General features: G+C 35.3%; 1 protein-coding gene across 1 annotated transcript in view; it reads right to left on the reverse strand.

Moving 5' to 3' along the window:
- PRKN (parkin RBR E3 ubiquitin protein ligase) overlaps window positions 1-16,512 on the reverse strand; it is a 1,299,642-nt gene that overhangs the window by 947,686 nt on the left and 335,444 nt on the right. The window lies entirely within an intron of this gene.

Here is a 16,512-nt window from a genome sequence, read left to right on the forward strand (position 1 = left end):
TTGTTTTTGTTTTTGTTTTTTAATAAAACACTGCTTTGAAACCTGACTAATCTGGATACTTGTTCAGCAGATCTTACATAACTATGCATATATAAATAAAACCTTTTTGTAAGTAACTAGTTATGTTCTTCAGTTCTGTGTCAGTCCCTATGGTAGAAAGAGGCAAAGGTGGGCAAGAATTTTCAAATATTACAACTGATACCGAATACAGTTTCTATCATGTTTCTAAGCTCATTTGAAGATGGTCAAAGTTTTCCACTCTAACATAATCCCAATATAATTTTCCACAATTAAACTGAGAAATGCTGATAATACTTAAAAACAAAACAAAGAGAAAACCCTGGTGTTTGAACAGAACTCTGAACATGGTATTGATGCGCGAATTAGCTCCAGGCACAAAGTGAAGTATTTTACATAAGGTATCTCATGTCTTCTCCATAATTTAATAAGGTTCCTTTATTTGTACATCTTAGAACTAAAAAGGATTAATTCATCAGTAATTAAGGTAACTTGCTAAGCTTAAATGGCTAGAAAGTGGTGGACTTAGGTGGACATTAATTAATTAACTGGTTCAACAAACAATTAAGTGTTCACTATGTGCCAGGGACTTTGCTAGAGAGAGAAGCAGTGTTCATTCATGTGCTCAGTGACTCTGAGGATAGATTTAAACCACTGCTTCTCCATGCTATTTGATGATATCATTTGCTGCATGACACAACAAAGAAATGAGATTGATGGGACTTGTCAAATCCAATAATGGTGATGACTTTTTAAATGTTACTAATGGTCATTTTTGGTTTCTGATCCTCAAGAAAATACATTTAACTGTTACAGAAATTTTTGCATTAGTTTTAATTTCCAAACACAAAATTGATGGGATAAAAAACAGTTCATTTTTTCATTTCATAAAATGTTATTCTTAGGTTTCTCTTTTTAGTGTCACATTATGACATAATCATGTGTGGTTCTTCCTTTAGTACCAAAGCAAAAGCCACCTGTCATAACCTCTTATGGGAATAGTAGAGTTGCACTGTTATTCTGGTTTCCCAAACACACACACACACACACACACACACACACACACACACACAAAAAAGAGTAGGAAGTATAAGGACAGAGAACCTAGCAGCATTACTGGTGGATCACGTGATGTATGTATATTGAAATCTGACACTAGGTGAGGTTTCTTAAGGCTTCCTTACATTTGATCAATTAGCATATAATTTTGTGAATATGGACTTACTGGTAAGTATAAGACATGAATTATTTGTGTGCACTCATTTTCATGGAAAGTGTGTTTGTGTGTGTATGTGTATGCAAAACAGACATTGTTAGAGTAGAATATAATATTGTTAGACATATGCAAAATTGAGACTGTTGACATTTTAGGAAACCTAAGTAATCTGTAGAGCAGATGCAAGGCTAATATAAAGCTTCTGCTATTAAAATCAATGCATCAAGATCTGTTATTTATGAAATATGTCCATGGAGAACTACTGTAGAGATGTTACCCATAAACAACACAAGAAAAGGAAGGCTATATGATAAAATTATTAAAAAAGTGGTCTTCTGGTCACTCATGCTTCTGGCAACTTTACAACAGTTATGAGTCAGAACTGTGCTGAAGTGAATTCCTCTGCCAGTTGAGCCATCTGCTGCTGTCTCACAAATGGAATAACAGTCTAAAAGGAAAGTTTGTTTTGAGGTGCCATTCCCATATGCATACAATCCACAAACTGCCACGTATAACTGTGGTTCAGCATTACACCAAGCAAGATTTCATTTTTTTGGAAGAGCATATTGCACAGAATTTTCTGGAAATGCTCCCAATATTAGCTACATGTCACATTTGCATTGAAACATATGGTCTTCAATGTGCAATCTCAAATCATCTACAGAGACTTTGCAATCAGAGGTTCCCTGTTTTACCTTCCTTTTATGAGTCAATTTTCACTTAGCAAATTATCACACTGGTGATTTGGAGGCATTATCTTAATTCCTAATGTAAATTTATTTTCAGCAGATGTGGTTCTGTGAATAACATAAAAGCAAATGACACCTTATTAGTTATTAGCTGAAATTATGCCAAGGGGCGGTAGGTTTTAGATGCTAGAGCAGAGGAACAGACCAAGCACATCATCCACCCCTGTCCTCTACCCCGGGGAAGGAGAGGCCATGGCTCTTGAACATTTCGAGAGCCAAGAGGAAAGTGATCTCTCTTTGATGACCTCCATACCCCAGTGCTCAGACATATGCCACCCCATCTTTGAAGCAGACTTGCTCCTCAGAAAATTGGTTCTGAGGATAGCAGGGTGAAGGAAAGTATCTAAAATGATGTCCCAGAGGATTGTTTCTGTTCCTTTACAATGGATGAAGCTTCAGGGAACTTGAGCACAGTGAGTTCATCAAGTATAAGCACAAGTGAGGTCGGATTGGTTTTGGTTTGAGCGGTCATTGAAACATGACAGAGATAGAAGGTAGGGAAGGATTTCACAGGGTTTTAACAAAATTCATCCATGGTAATCAGCCCTTTATACGTATCTCAGGTGAATTATTTCAGTAAAATTTTAAACACAAAATGGACATAGGAAGGTAAATAATTTCTTTGGACAAAACTACAGTTCCTTTGGGAACCAAAGAAGCTATTCAGAAACCTCACTGGCCACTGCTCTCACACCCCTGAGTTCAATGAAACAATCCCCAGGCTCCAGGGCCTTCCATCCCAGACTCGGAGACAAAGAGGCCAAACTCATCATGACTCAGAACACAACAAAATTCCCCCTCACATATCACTCCTTCTTTCTCCTGTCCGCTACTGAGGAAACAGATAAATCATTGCCTTTTCTTTCTGGCAGCAAAACTGGTCATTTCCAGAAAAATAGCAGATGTTGGCTACACATAAAAAGCTGCCTAGGTGGAGGCTTGAACTTCGATGGCTCACTCAAAGCAAAAAAAATTAAGAAAACCACAATGTACTCTGCAGTGGGAGAAAACAAACTGATTATAGCAACAAGTACGTGTCCCTTCCAAGTAATGAGATAATGAGTCAGCTTGCTGATTGCACATTGTGGCTACTGAATGCATTCTGAGATGGTTAAGAAAAGGACTGATTGCTCATAATTGATGGTATATCTCTCCACTTACCAAAGGCTTATTTAACCTCTAGCAATAAAGTTTTGTCAAGTTATTCACAGAGGTCTTATAAATCTCTTGTTGGATATAAAGGTTCAATTTGTTTTTGATGTATGCAATTATAAATGGTAACTTAGAAAAACCACATTTTCTGACTATCTGTCGCTAGCAAACAGAAATGTAATTGATTTCTGTATGTTGAATTTTCATACAAAAAGTTACAAATTCTCTAATGAATTTGCTTGAAATAATTGTATATTGTTTTGGGCTCTCTACATAGGTAGTCCCGTCAGTCAGCCATGAACAGAGACAACTGTGTTTAATTCTATACAACCATGATACCTTTTGTTCTTTTTCAAGCCTTATTATACTTTATATACTGTTTATATTATAGTTGTGATTTTTCTCAGTCTTAAAGGATCACTATTTTGTCATATTTGTATGTTTTATTAGATACTTATTCATTATATTAAAATACTTTTATTCATAGCTTGATAAGTTCTTAGAATAAATGTTATGTTTAATCTTGTTAAATAGTTTTTCAACATCTATGAGATCATATAATTGTGTTCTTCTGTTAATACAATGAATTACTTTATTGATGAAGTCATGTTAATCCAAACAAGCATATCTGGAATTAAAATGATTGGGTCATGATAGTTTATCCCTCATGTCTCTTCCTAATTTGGTTCCCTAGTATTTTATTTAAGACCTTTGAAATAGTGGTCATAAATGATACTTACCTATATTTCTATTTTCTTTGCTAACTTTATTAATTTTAGTAAGTAAGGTAATCAAAATACCCATTGGAGAATAATGTCCCTTTTCAGTATTGAGCAAAATATGTATTCTTTTGAGGAAATATTTGGATAGGAATTAGTTCCTCAAATGTTTGGTAAAACTCACTCATGCCTAGAAACTATCTAGGCCTGATGTTTCTTAATGGGAATATTTCTAATTAGAGATTGAATTTCTTTATTAGACATTAAAATTTATTAGATCAGTCTTGGTAAGTTATATTTTTCTTAATAACCATCCATTTCATACAAGTTTGCAGATTTACTAAATGAAATAGGTTATATACCCTCTGACATCATTTTAATCCCTAAATTAGTTCAGTTGTACACATTTTTCTATTCCTAATATTATTTATTTGTGACTTGACCAGTCTTTTCTGAATCAATCTTGTAAGGCATTTATCAATTTTCTTTCTTTTAAAAAAAACAATCACCAGCTTTCCTTCTTAACTTTATTTCACCTTTGTTTCCTTCAGAAATCTCTGACTTTTGTCTTTACTATCTTATTTATTGTGTTAGTTCTGTTGTTTTTTTCTGATATGTTGGATGCTTAGCTCTCTAAGTTTTCTGCCTCTGTTCTTTTTCTAACTAAAAACCTTTTGGCTATAAATTTTCTTTGAAGAACCATTATAAACACACACCTGGGAATTTTAATGTGTAGGACTTTTTTCTTTCTATTATTGTTCTATTCTTAATACCTTCCGGTTTTCTTTGTGGTTTCTTCTTTGACCTAGTAGATATTTAGAAGTTTCTTTTTTTTTTTAATATTTCATTTATTTATTCATGAGAGACACAAAGAGAGAGAGAGAGAGGGGCAGAGACAGGCAGAGGAAGAAGCGGGCCCTAGGAGAGAGCCCGATGTGGGACTCAATCCCAGGACCCCAGGACCACATCCTGGGCCAAAGGCAGGCACTAAACCACTGAGCCACCCAGGGATCCCCTATTTAGAAGTTTCTTAATACTCAAACACAGATTGCCTAGTTATCATATTATCAGTATAATACTGATTATCATAGAAATTAATATTTCTAACTTAGCTGCATTGTATTCAGAGAAAATAAACTTTGTTAAATCTTACTTTATTGCTCAATGTGATATTTTTTATAAATATGTCTATATGTTTTAAAAATGTATTTTTTAGTTATTGATTTTATATGTGTCAAAACAGCACTTGCTAATTTTATTGCTTATATTGTACCTATGGCATCCTCTCATCTTATTGAGATAGTTGGGTTAGGCAACCTCCCATTATATTGTTCAAATGATCTATTTTTTCTTTTAACTAGAAGTTTTAGTCCATTAGCATTTTTGGTAATTATTTGACTTGAAACAGTGGTTTGCAAGATACTGACTATCAAGCTTTAAGACAACAGTGGTCTCTCAGAGAGAGAAACAAATGAGGTGAGCCCTTTCATTACTCCAGCTTACTGCCTCTAGAGAGTTTCTAGACTGGGGTTCAGGGAGGGAGACCCAAGCAAAACCTGAAGAATTCCCTAAATGCCCAAGATGGAGCTGTAGTTCAGGAAGACCAAGGCAGCTGGAATCTGCATGGCAAAGTGCTGGAAAATATCAGAGTCCCCCTCAGATATTCAGCTTATGTACATCAGGAAGTTATCTGAGACACTGAAAAGAATTTGAAAGGACTGAGATAACAGGGCCAAGAATAGTGCCCATCCCCACCAGCCACACCGGAAAACATCCTGATTGACATGCATAGCATTGGGAAGAACATGTACCAGTGCCCTGCCTCACTGGTGGGACGATGAGCCCTGGCCTAAGTGATGCTCTGGTCTTGCCTAACAATGTGACCTGGAAGGGTCAAACTATTCCCAAGTAACATATCTGTGTCCCAGAACGAAGCTCAAAAATATTTACAGAAAAACAAGAATATCCCAGCACTAAACATGTAAATGGCAATATCTAACATCCAATAAAAAATTACCAGGCATTCAAAAAAAAAAAACAGAAAAAGAAAACCCATAATGAGAGGAAAAAAATCAGTCAATATAAACTGATTCAGACTAATATAGGCAAAAACATTAAAAGAGATATTATAACTGTACTCCATATGTTCAGTATTTTAAGACACAGAACATGTTAAAAATCAAAACAAAAACCTAAATTCTAGAGTTGAAAATTACAGTATGTGAGATAAAAAGAGAAGAATATACTGAATACAATTAAGGGTAGAAGAAAAGAAGTACATGATCTAAAGATATAGTAATAGAAACTCTCCAAAATGAAAGCTACAGAGATAAAATGGAATCAAAAATAAAATATAAAATAAAATAAAATAAAATAAAATAAAATAACCAAAAGAAGGCAAACAGGAAAAGTGGGAGGAAAAAAGGAACAAATATAAATCAATTCCCAAAGGAAAAATTTTTTTTGATAAATGTCTGTATTTAAAAGAAGACTCAAATCAATGGCATTTTTAAAAATGACAAGCTAAATTAAAAAAAAAAAAACAAATTAATCCAAAGTAAGTAGATTATAGCAGAAATCAAAGATATAAAATGGGGACTGGCATACTTTTTTTGTAAAGGGCCAGATAATAAATATTTCAGGGTTTGTGAATATCACATGATCTCTGTTCATATTCTTTTTCTTATTTTTTTACAATCCTTTAAAAATACAAAAATCATTTGTAGATAGAAGGCCTTACAAAAATACAGCTGGATTTGTCTATCAGCTGTAATTTGCTCCACAAATAATATATAAAGCAGAAAAGCAACAGTGAAAAATGACTAAAACAAAAAGCTGATTCTTTGAGATCAATAAAATAGATAAACCTCTAGCCAGAGAGAAGACATAAATTACAGAATCAGCAATGACAGAGGTGACATCACTATAGACATGCAGATATTAAAATGATAATAAAGCAATATTATGGTCAGTTTTATGCCAGTAAATTTGACAACTTATATGAAATGGGCAAATTCCTTTAAAGATGGTCTACTAAAGCTCAGTCAAGAAGAAAGAAATAACCTGAATGGATCTATTACAATTTACTGAAGAAACTGAATTTGTAGTTAAAACCTTCAAGTGAATTCTACTAAACATTTAGGAAAAACTAATATTGATTCTAAACAAACTTCTCTAGAAAAGTGAAAAGGAATGACTACTTCCCAACTCATCAGTGAAGCCAGCATTGCTATAGTACTAAAACCAGATAAAAACATTAAAAGAAAACTACAAACTAATACCGCTATTAACCACAAATACAAGTAATAAAATATTAGCAAATGTTCAGAAATTAGGAACAAACGGTTTATAAACTCTACAATATATATAGAAAGGATAATTTGACCAATTAGAGTTTATCCCAGTAATGCAGGTTTGATTTTACATTAAAAAAAAAAAAATCACACATTGTACTAACCATATTAACAAACTAAAAGGAAATAAAACCAAGATTATATTAATACACATAAAAAAGTATTTGACAAATATCTAATATCTACTTCTAATAAAAACTCAGCAAATTAAATTTGTAGGAGTTCTAGGAAGTTCTTTAACCTGATAATAGCATTTACAAAAAACCTACAGCTAACACCATAGTTAATGGTGAAAGACTGAAGGCCTCCTTCCCAAAAACAGAAACACTGTGAGGATTTCTACTCTTGACACTTCTGCTCAACACTATATTGATGCTTGTAGCCAATGCAATAAGTGAAAATAAAGAAATAAAAGACATCCAGATTGGAAAGGAAGAAGAAAAACCATTATTTATTCAAAGACTACATGATTGCCTATGTACAAAATTTTACGGAATCTATAGAAAGCTATTAGAAGTAGTGATTTTAGCAAAGTTGGTAGATACAAGCACAATATATAAAATTAATTGTCTTTGATATGCTATAAACAGTTGGAGATTGAAATTTTAAAATATTATTTACTGTATCATAAATATGAAATACTTGAAACAAATGTGACAAAAGGTAGGAAAGACAGGTACATTAAAACTAAAAAAAAAAAAATTGCTGAGAGAAAATAACGATGACTCAAATAAAGGAAAAGGGATATTGTGTTTATGGATTAGGAGACTCCATATTGTTAAATGTCAATTCTTTCCAAGTAGATCTATTGATTCATTGCAATCCTGATCTATTTCACAGCAGGATCAACCAATTGGTTGATTTTAGAACTGACAAAATGACTCTAAAATTAATCTGGCAATACAAATGACCTAGAATATTTAAAACAAAGTTAGAGGGATGCCTGGGTGGCTCAGTGGTTTACTGCCTGCCTTCGACCCAGGGCGTGACCCTGGAGACCAGGGATCAAGTCCCCGTCGGGCTCCCTGTGTAGAGCCTGCTTCTCCCTCTGCCTATGTCTCTCTCTCTGTGTCTCTCATGAATAAATAAATAGAATCTTTAAAATAAAAATAAAATAAATAAAACAAAGTTAGAAAGCTCACATTACCTGATTTCAAGAGTAATCAAGCTATAGGAATAAAACAAGTGTGTTACTGGTATAAAGAGAGACAAACAGCCTAAAAGAACTGAAGAATCCAGAAATAAACATAAACATGGGTAACTAACTGATCTTGACAAAGAAGCAGAGGCAGTTCAGTGGAGAATAGATAGGTTTTCAGGGGTTTTCCCAAGATATCATGCTGAACCAACTGGAAATCCATATGCAAAAAAAGAACTTTGATTCTTACCTCAAACCACATGCAAAAATCAACACACAATTCATGATAGTCCTAAATGTAAAAGCTAAAGCTATATAATTTCTGAAAGAAAATAGAATATCTTTAAGACTTTGGATTAAAAAATAAATAAAAAAAAGACTTTGGATTAAGAAAATATTCTCTAGGGCAGCCCAGGTGGCTCAGTGGTTTAGTGCCACCTTCAGCCCAGGGCCTGATCCTGGAGACCCGGGATCAAGTCCCACGTCGGGCTCCCTGCATGAAGCCTGCTTCTCCCTCTGCCTATATCTCTGCCTTTCTCTCTCTCTCTCTCTCTCCTTCTCTCTCTCTCTCTCATGAATAAATAAATAAAATCTTAAAAAAAAAAATATTCTCTAGCTATGGTCCTAAAAGCATGACCATTAAAAAAATTACAACTACATCAATTTTTTAACTTTATACTTAATGAACAACACTATTAATATACAAACTTGGGGCAAACCTTTGCACAATATGTATATGATAAATGCAATAAATGGTTTGAGTTCAAAATATATAATAAACACTCAAAACTCAAGAGTGAAAAAAAACAAAAATAATAAAAAGTAGGCAAATGATTTGGTCAGACACTGCATCCAAAAATATGTAGATAGCAAATAAGTACATGAGAAGATGTTCAACATCATATCTATAAGGAAAATGCAAGGTAGAAATGACAATAGCATTACAGAATGGCTAAAATTAAAAAGCTGACCAAAATAAATGCTGACAAAAAGGTAAAACAACTGAACTCTTCTATACTGCTGTGATGTAAAATGTTACAACCACCTTAGAAAATAATTTCAGTTTCTTAAATATTTAAACATACAGTTAATCATATAAGATCGTTTCACAGGCAGCCTGGATGGCTCAGTTGTTTAACACCTCCCTTTAGCTCAGGGCGTGGTCATGGAGTCCCGGGTTTGAGTCCCCCATCAGGCTCCCTGCATGGAGCCTGCTTCTCCCTCTGCCTGTGTCTCTGCCTCTCAATCTCTCTCTCTCTCTCTCTCTCTCTCATGAATAAATAAATACAATCTTTAAAAGAAAAAAAAAAGATCATCTCACACCCAGATATTTACACAAGAGAGAGAAAAAATACTACACAAAGATTTCTATTAGGATGTCCACAGCAACTTTCTGTATATTGGTCAAAACTTGTAAACGACCCAAATGTTTACCAACATGAGAATGAATAAGCAAAGTGTGGCACATTCATGCAATGAAATATATGTAAGCACTAAAAAGGAAGAAATAGTAATATAAGCTATAACATGAAGGAATCTCAAAATGATTATAGTGGATTGAAAGAATTCAAGCAAAAAGAATATACTTTATGGTTCTATATGTTTATATATTATATTATTATATTATAATTATATATTATATAATGTTCTAGAAAATGGAAAAGTAACCTATAGTGACAGAAGGCAAATCAGTGTTTGGGCATAACTGCAGAGTGGGGGTGGTAGGAGAGCTGAGAGGGGGTATTATGAGGAAGCTGAGGAAAGTTTGGGGATGATGGATATGTTCATTATCTTGAAAGTGGTAATGGTTTATTTTATACAAATTGTACCAGAATAAAATTGTCAAAAATTCTTTCTCTTTTTTTAAGATTTTATTATTTATTCATGAGAGACAGAGAGAGAGAGAGAGAGAGAGGCAGAGACACAGGCAGAGGGAGAAGCCGGCTCCATGCAGGGAGCCCAATGTGGGACTCGATCCCAGGACTCCAGGATCACGCCCCAGGCCGAAGGCAGGCGCTAAACTGCTAAGCCATCCAGGGATCCCCTAAAAATGATTATTTCTATGGGATTTTTTCATTCTCCTCTCCTCCTCCTTATCCTTTCCCTGGTCGTGATTATTGCCAGGCAGTAAAATCCACTAGAACTAAATTAGTAACTCCCTAAATTGACAGGACCAAGGGCAGTAAATTTCTCATGGTTTCTATATTCTTAGGAAGTTGCATATAAAGTTAACTTTTAATAAATCATATTTTGCCATTGTCTCCATGGTCTATGTGGTGGGAGACTGTTTACATTTCATTTTTGTTCCTGCAACATAAAATCACTAAAGCAAACACAAGCTACTGGAATATTTCATCTGGCTATAGCGCATAGCCAGAAGCCAGTCTGAAATGGACCGACTCATGGAGCATCTAAAGCCTTGTCTTTCTACATAATAAATTCTTTCGGCCCAGGGCCTGATCCTGGAGATCTGGGATCAAGTCCCATGTCAGGCTCCCTGCAGGGAGCCTGCTTCTCCCTCTGCCTTTGTCTCTGCCTGTGTGTGTGTGTGTGTGTGTGTGTGTGTGTGTGTGTGTCTGTCTGTCTCATGAATAAATAAATAAAATCTTAAAAAAAAATCTTGGATAGTAATGTCCATGGCTGGCCCAGGGTTTTACTTCAAATTTAGTTGCTAAAAATGCAGCAGGGATATTTAAAAGATTTCCGAGTGTCATTAGGATGACATAGGTGATTTGACATTGAGAAAGAATTAACAAAAGTTTCACAGTGATTTTTCAAGTCTAGGGAAAGCTTCACTGATCACTAAATTTGCTAATTTTTTTAGTGGGGTAAAAATGAATGAGAAAATCAAGGAATTCTTCCCAGCCACTTTTCAGCTGCATTTAACATTAAATGGCAAAGCTAGATTCCAAAAATAATGTGAATCATCCCCACCGACACTAGAGTGCTACTTCTTATAACACACCCCACTGGGTGGGACAAAAATGAAAGAGAGGTGATGGTAGGTGACACACAGAACTCCGGCATCAGGACAGCGTGATTCAAAAGTATTTGAGACTCAAATTTTACAAACAGCCGCATCATAAGATCTTTCAACAGCACAACTCCCAGTGACTTTGCATGGATGGGGCTAGCTGAAAAAGCCCTGCACCCAGGTAAACCTGGCAAGGGGCACTGAGAACCACAGCTAGTCTCCAGAAGCAAGCTTTAGGTAGGCAGTGGGCAGAAAGCAAAGGTAGATCACAGAGGAAGTAGCCACAGGAAACAAGGTGGATCTCTTTTCCTTATATCGATGACAGAAAGGCCTCTTCAAGCCTTCTTGACCCATTTATCTTTTGTACACTGCTAAAGAGCTAATGACTTCTCTTACTCCCAACTGCCATTTTAGGAAAAATAGTCTACATAGTAAAAAGCCTAGTCAGGTCAGTGTGAGTACGGATCCTGGTACCATCTTGATCCATGGAAAACTGTTTGGGACAGAGATTTCCAGATACAATTACATATGCAAAGTAACATTGTCAACATGAAGGACATGGTGAAATAGATAGTGAAAGTAGGTTAAAACACAATAGTCATATTACTGTAAGAAAATCATTTTCAGGGGATCCCTGGGTGGCGAAGCAGTTTGGCTCCTGCCTTTGGCCCAGGGCGCGATCCTGGAGACCCGGGATCGAATCCCACGTCGGGCTCCCGGTGCATGGAGCCTGCTTCTCCCTCTGCCTATGTCTCTGCCTCTCTCTCTCTGTGACTATCATAAATAAATAAAAAAATTTTAAAAAAAATTAAAAAAAAAAGAAAATCATTTTCATCTCATGAACACCTAATTATTTTCTTTTCCATTGTTCTTCTGAAATTAGTACTTGCTTAGTAATAGAAACATCAAGAAAGGACACAGGGAGTATTTAGAGTTCTAGCAATTAAAAGCTGGCCTCCTCATTTTCTAGGTTTGATTTCAGGTCTTGAAAATATATTTTTCTCCAAATCTGAATGTCAACATAATGGCACAATTTAAACTTGAAGTAGCTAAGATAAATAGATGAGAACTGAACACAGCATACTTCATTTAAAACTAAAATGTTTCCCTTTTTTTCTGAAGAACAAAATTAAATTTGCTCCATAATTAAAAATGCTCTATGTTATTTTTATTATTTTTTAGTTTTATGTTGGGTGAGAAGTTTCTCATGTACTAATGTCCACTGCAAATGTTCTTTAAAGCCTTTATTGAGTGGTAGTGCTAGACCAACACCACCACGTTGCCAACCTTGTAGTCTGAAATATTTTTCCAAAATGTTCATTTTTTCACTTGCCTTACTAAAAGTCATCCAGCATTATTCCTATTCCTGAAGCTTCTCAAAATACTGCCACAGTCTGATTCAATCAGCTTGAAATTATAAAAGGCTTAGTATTATTTGCAGATTTAAAGATGCCATGTCTTACTTTTGAAAACTAATAATTAAAATGTTTTTTTAAAAAGCATTTCTGGGTAGGAGCTTTTAAGTGCTATAAAATCACATTTCTCTATTCATTACAGAATTTGTTTACTTACTTACTTGCTTTATTTATTTATTTAGGTTTCTTACCTTTAAGGCAACACCTGTTTGTAATAAATATATAGTTTATTATTTTGAAATAATTTCAGTATATACTACTAAAGATCATTAAAATTCTTAAGTAGATGTTATTTGGTTATTTGTTTATTAGAGAATAAACATATTCTAAAGCAGCCCTCCTCCCTATATCTTCCTACTTCATAATTTTGAATTTTTTTTCCATCAAAATATTGAGGACTCTCAGAAATTGTGTCATTCAGTATTTGTGGACTTTTTTGTCTAAATCACCTGTCTCTGCTTCCTTATGCCATGCACACCATACAAACATACACTTACATGGAAGGTCTGTTAAGAGGATTGACACCAGGCAAAAATAAATTAATAAATATTGGTAAGTGACTGGCTGAATAAAATACCTAGATTTAGTTGTCAAAGACATTCAGAATATTTGGTACAATTATACTATCTGTCTGGCTCTATGACCTTATAGACCTTTTCATGTAAGTTGGGCCTAGGTGGGATTTTTGAGAGCTATAAACTGGTCAAGTCATTTAGGGAGCCAGAAACTAAGGCTAACAGATGTTTGGTCACTGTGTCCAGAATCTTAGTGATAGAGCCAGAACAGAATGCCATTACTTGACTTTGAATCCAATAATCTTTTTACTAAAAAAGTTAAGTTGCTAGTGAAATTCCCTCACCATTTTCTCAAAACAGAAAAAAAGTAAACATGAGCTCTGTATCTGTTTTTTCTTTGCTATAACTAAGTATACCTTTTACATTTAAAAAACATAATTTTGGGGGCACTGGGTGGCTCAGTGGTTGAGCGTCTGCCTTTGGCTCAGTCCATGATCCCAGGGTCCTGGAATAGAATCCCACATTCAGGTTCCCTCCGGGGAGCCTGCTTCTCCCTCCGCCTATGACTCTTCTTCTCTCTCTCTGTGTCTCTCATAAATAAATAAAGTCTTAAAAAAAATAATGCAATACAATACCATACAACACAATACAATAAAAACATAGTTTTGAATGATTTCACTTCCCGCCTTTTGAGGTACCTAAAGCACCTCAGAAACGTGCCAACACCAATGGATTTATGTACCCTAAGGAAAAATATCAGGTGGCCAAACAGAATTCAGAAGCATTGGATATTATGTAAACAATAGATGTTAACAAGCCTATGAGTAGCACTGAAAAAGTCCTACAGTAAAGGTACATGTTTAAGGGGTCCCTGGGTGTCTCAGTGGTTAAGCATCTGACTTTTGATAATAAGCTCAGGTCATGATCTCATGGGTCCTGAGATACAGCCCTGTGTCGGGCTCTGAGCTCAGCAGGAAGTCTGTTTGAAGAAGAGGTCCTTCCTCTGCCCCCCACCATTTCTGTGCATTCTCTCTCTCTCTTTCTCTCTCTCTCTCTCTCAAATAAATAAATAAGTCTTTTTAAAATAAAGATACACATTTAAAGAAGAGTTTAATAGACCTACTACATTGTCATCCTCTTTTCTCAGAACTCATCAACATCGAACAGAGCAAATATACCACAGAACATGCTTTGGAAAACAATGGTCTAGGCATCTTTAGAACCCCTTTAAAAATACATCACAAAGTATTACTCTTCAAAAGCTTTCCTAAACAGTCTAATTTCTAGTCTTCCTATGTCATCTAATATGTAATAAATTTCCCTATTCTCACTAATTAGGTTCTTATTTATTAAACTATGGCTAGATTTAAAGCATAGAGATAGTACCTGGATGAGATAGGTGAGATATAAAGGTTGAGTCCCTCTCTTTGTCCCTTACTTTAAAAATAAAGCAAAAAATTGTTCTTTCCAATAGGGCGGATTATAGCCGATTTTTTTTTTAATTATTATGATCCATGATGCTCATTTCTTGTCTTTCTGGTAAGGTATTCTTAAACAACACCTCCTATTCCAGTGAACCATTTACTTAGAAAATGCTTCACTTACATATATATTCCCTAATATTTGCATTTATTTAGATTCTTTTATAAATAAGTGGTAATATGTTAACGGATTTTGAAGAAGACAGAATTTCTTCTCAAAAGAATTTCAACCTTTATGGAGTTGTGTTCTGAAATATCCTATAAAGCATCTTTCTGCTCCTTAGATACAGGCAGATATATTTGCTTCTTTTCTGAATTCTAAAAATAGCATTTAAAAGAAGTTCTTTCTCCTTTTAAAAAGTCTGATATCATAAATACCATGTAAACCCAGAAATCTCACAGAAGCCAGAAGTAGAAGGAGCAGAGCAGCCATGAGGCCATGACAGGGTACCCTGGAAGCTCTTGCTGCCTTTCCATGTAAACCACATGCTTCCTTAGCACACCACAGGCCAGAGCTTAACGCAGGACCTCTCCTTAAAGTTACTGAGGTTAGCAGGCCTGTAACTCTGGCTTTTGCTGGGTGTGGGATGTATTGATGGAAAGACAGAAAAGGAAAAGGAACTGGTCCTTAGAAGACAACACACATCAGTGGTGACTTCTCAAATTAAACTTTCTGACAGCTTTGAGATTTAGTGAAAAATTTGAATGGAAAAACAAAAAACAAAAGCACAAAGTCCTAGCATTTAAAGGTGTCTTTCATCTTACATGAAATATTCCCATCAGAAACTCTGGCATCTTATCCAGTGCCTTTGATGAGGGCTGTAAAACAAGATAATCCATCTTATTAGCTGGGAAAACAAAACAAAACAAAACAAAAAACAAAAAAACGCCCTTCACCACTGAGGAAAGTATAACTTATAAACATCAGTCAAGTTGATATGATTAAATTTTCACTTTACGAGTGGGCTTCGTATTTAGAACTGATTAGGTATGAGAGAGAGAGAGAGAGAGAGCGCACATGCAAGCACACTATGGACTGATTTATGTGCCCCCAAAATTCACAGGTTGAAACCAGAGCCTCAGGGTGACAGGGCCTTTGAGAACTAATTAGTGTTAAAATCCTGAGGGCTGGACCCTCATGATGGAAATAAAGGCTTGATCAGAAGAGTAAGAAAGAGAGAAAGACTGTTCTCTCTCTGCCAGGTAAGGGCATTTTGCAAGCCAGGAGGAGGCCCCTCACCAAGAAGAGTGTCTGCCAGCACGCCTTGATCTTAGACTTGCAACCTCCAGCTATGAGAAACAAACATCCGTGGTTTGAGCCACCAAGCCCGAGCCCAAGTCCATGGTATGTTGTTACCACAGCCCAAGGACAGTAACACAGACAGACAAAAAGACAAAGAAAAATGTTCTTGCCTGTCCCTTTAATTGCCTATTCCTTATTTTAAAAAGCGATATTAATCTTGCAGGAGTGATACAAGTATGGTGTGCATGGATTTGATATTCTGTTCAAATTAGGTTTAAGTTTTTCCACTACAGGGAAATTTATAGTAGTAATATGTCAAGAGTCTTATTTGCTCCTGTATTTCCAATCGCTGTGAGCAACTGTAACCCAGTATCAAATTGAACCTTGAGGCCATTAAATAGAATATTTTAGGGGAAACTGCTGAAGACCGAGTAACGCATATGGGCCAGATAACCAGAGCTGGCAACTACAATCCCACCTGATAACATGGAACGCATTTACATGAATTATGAAAAGAAGGACTCTGTAACTCTTAGAGT

The sequence above is a fragment of the Canis aureus genome, chromosome 1 (assembly GCF_053574225.1).
Source record: "Canis aureus isolate CA01 chromosome 1, VMU_Caureus_v.1.0, whole genome shotgun sequence".
NCBI classification, from domain to species: domain Eukaryota; kingdom Metazoa; phylum Chordata; class Mammalia; order Carnivora; family Canidae; genus Canis; species Canis aureus.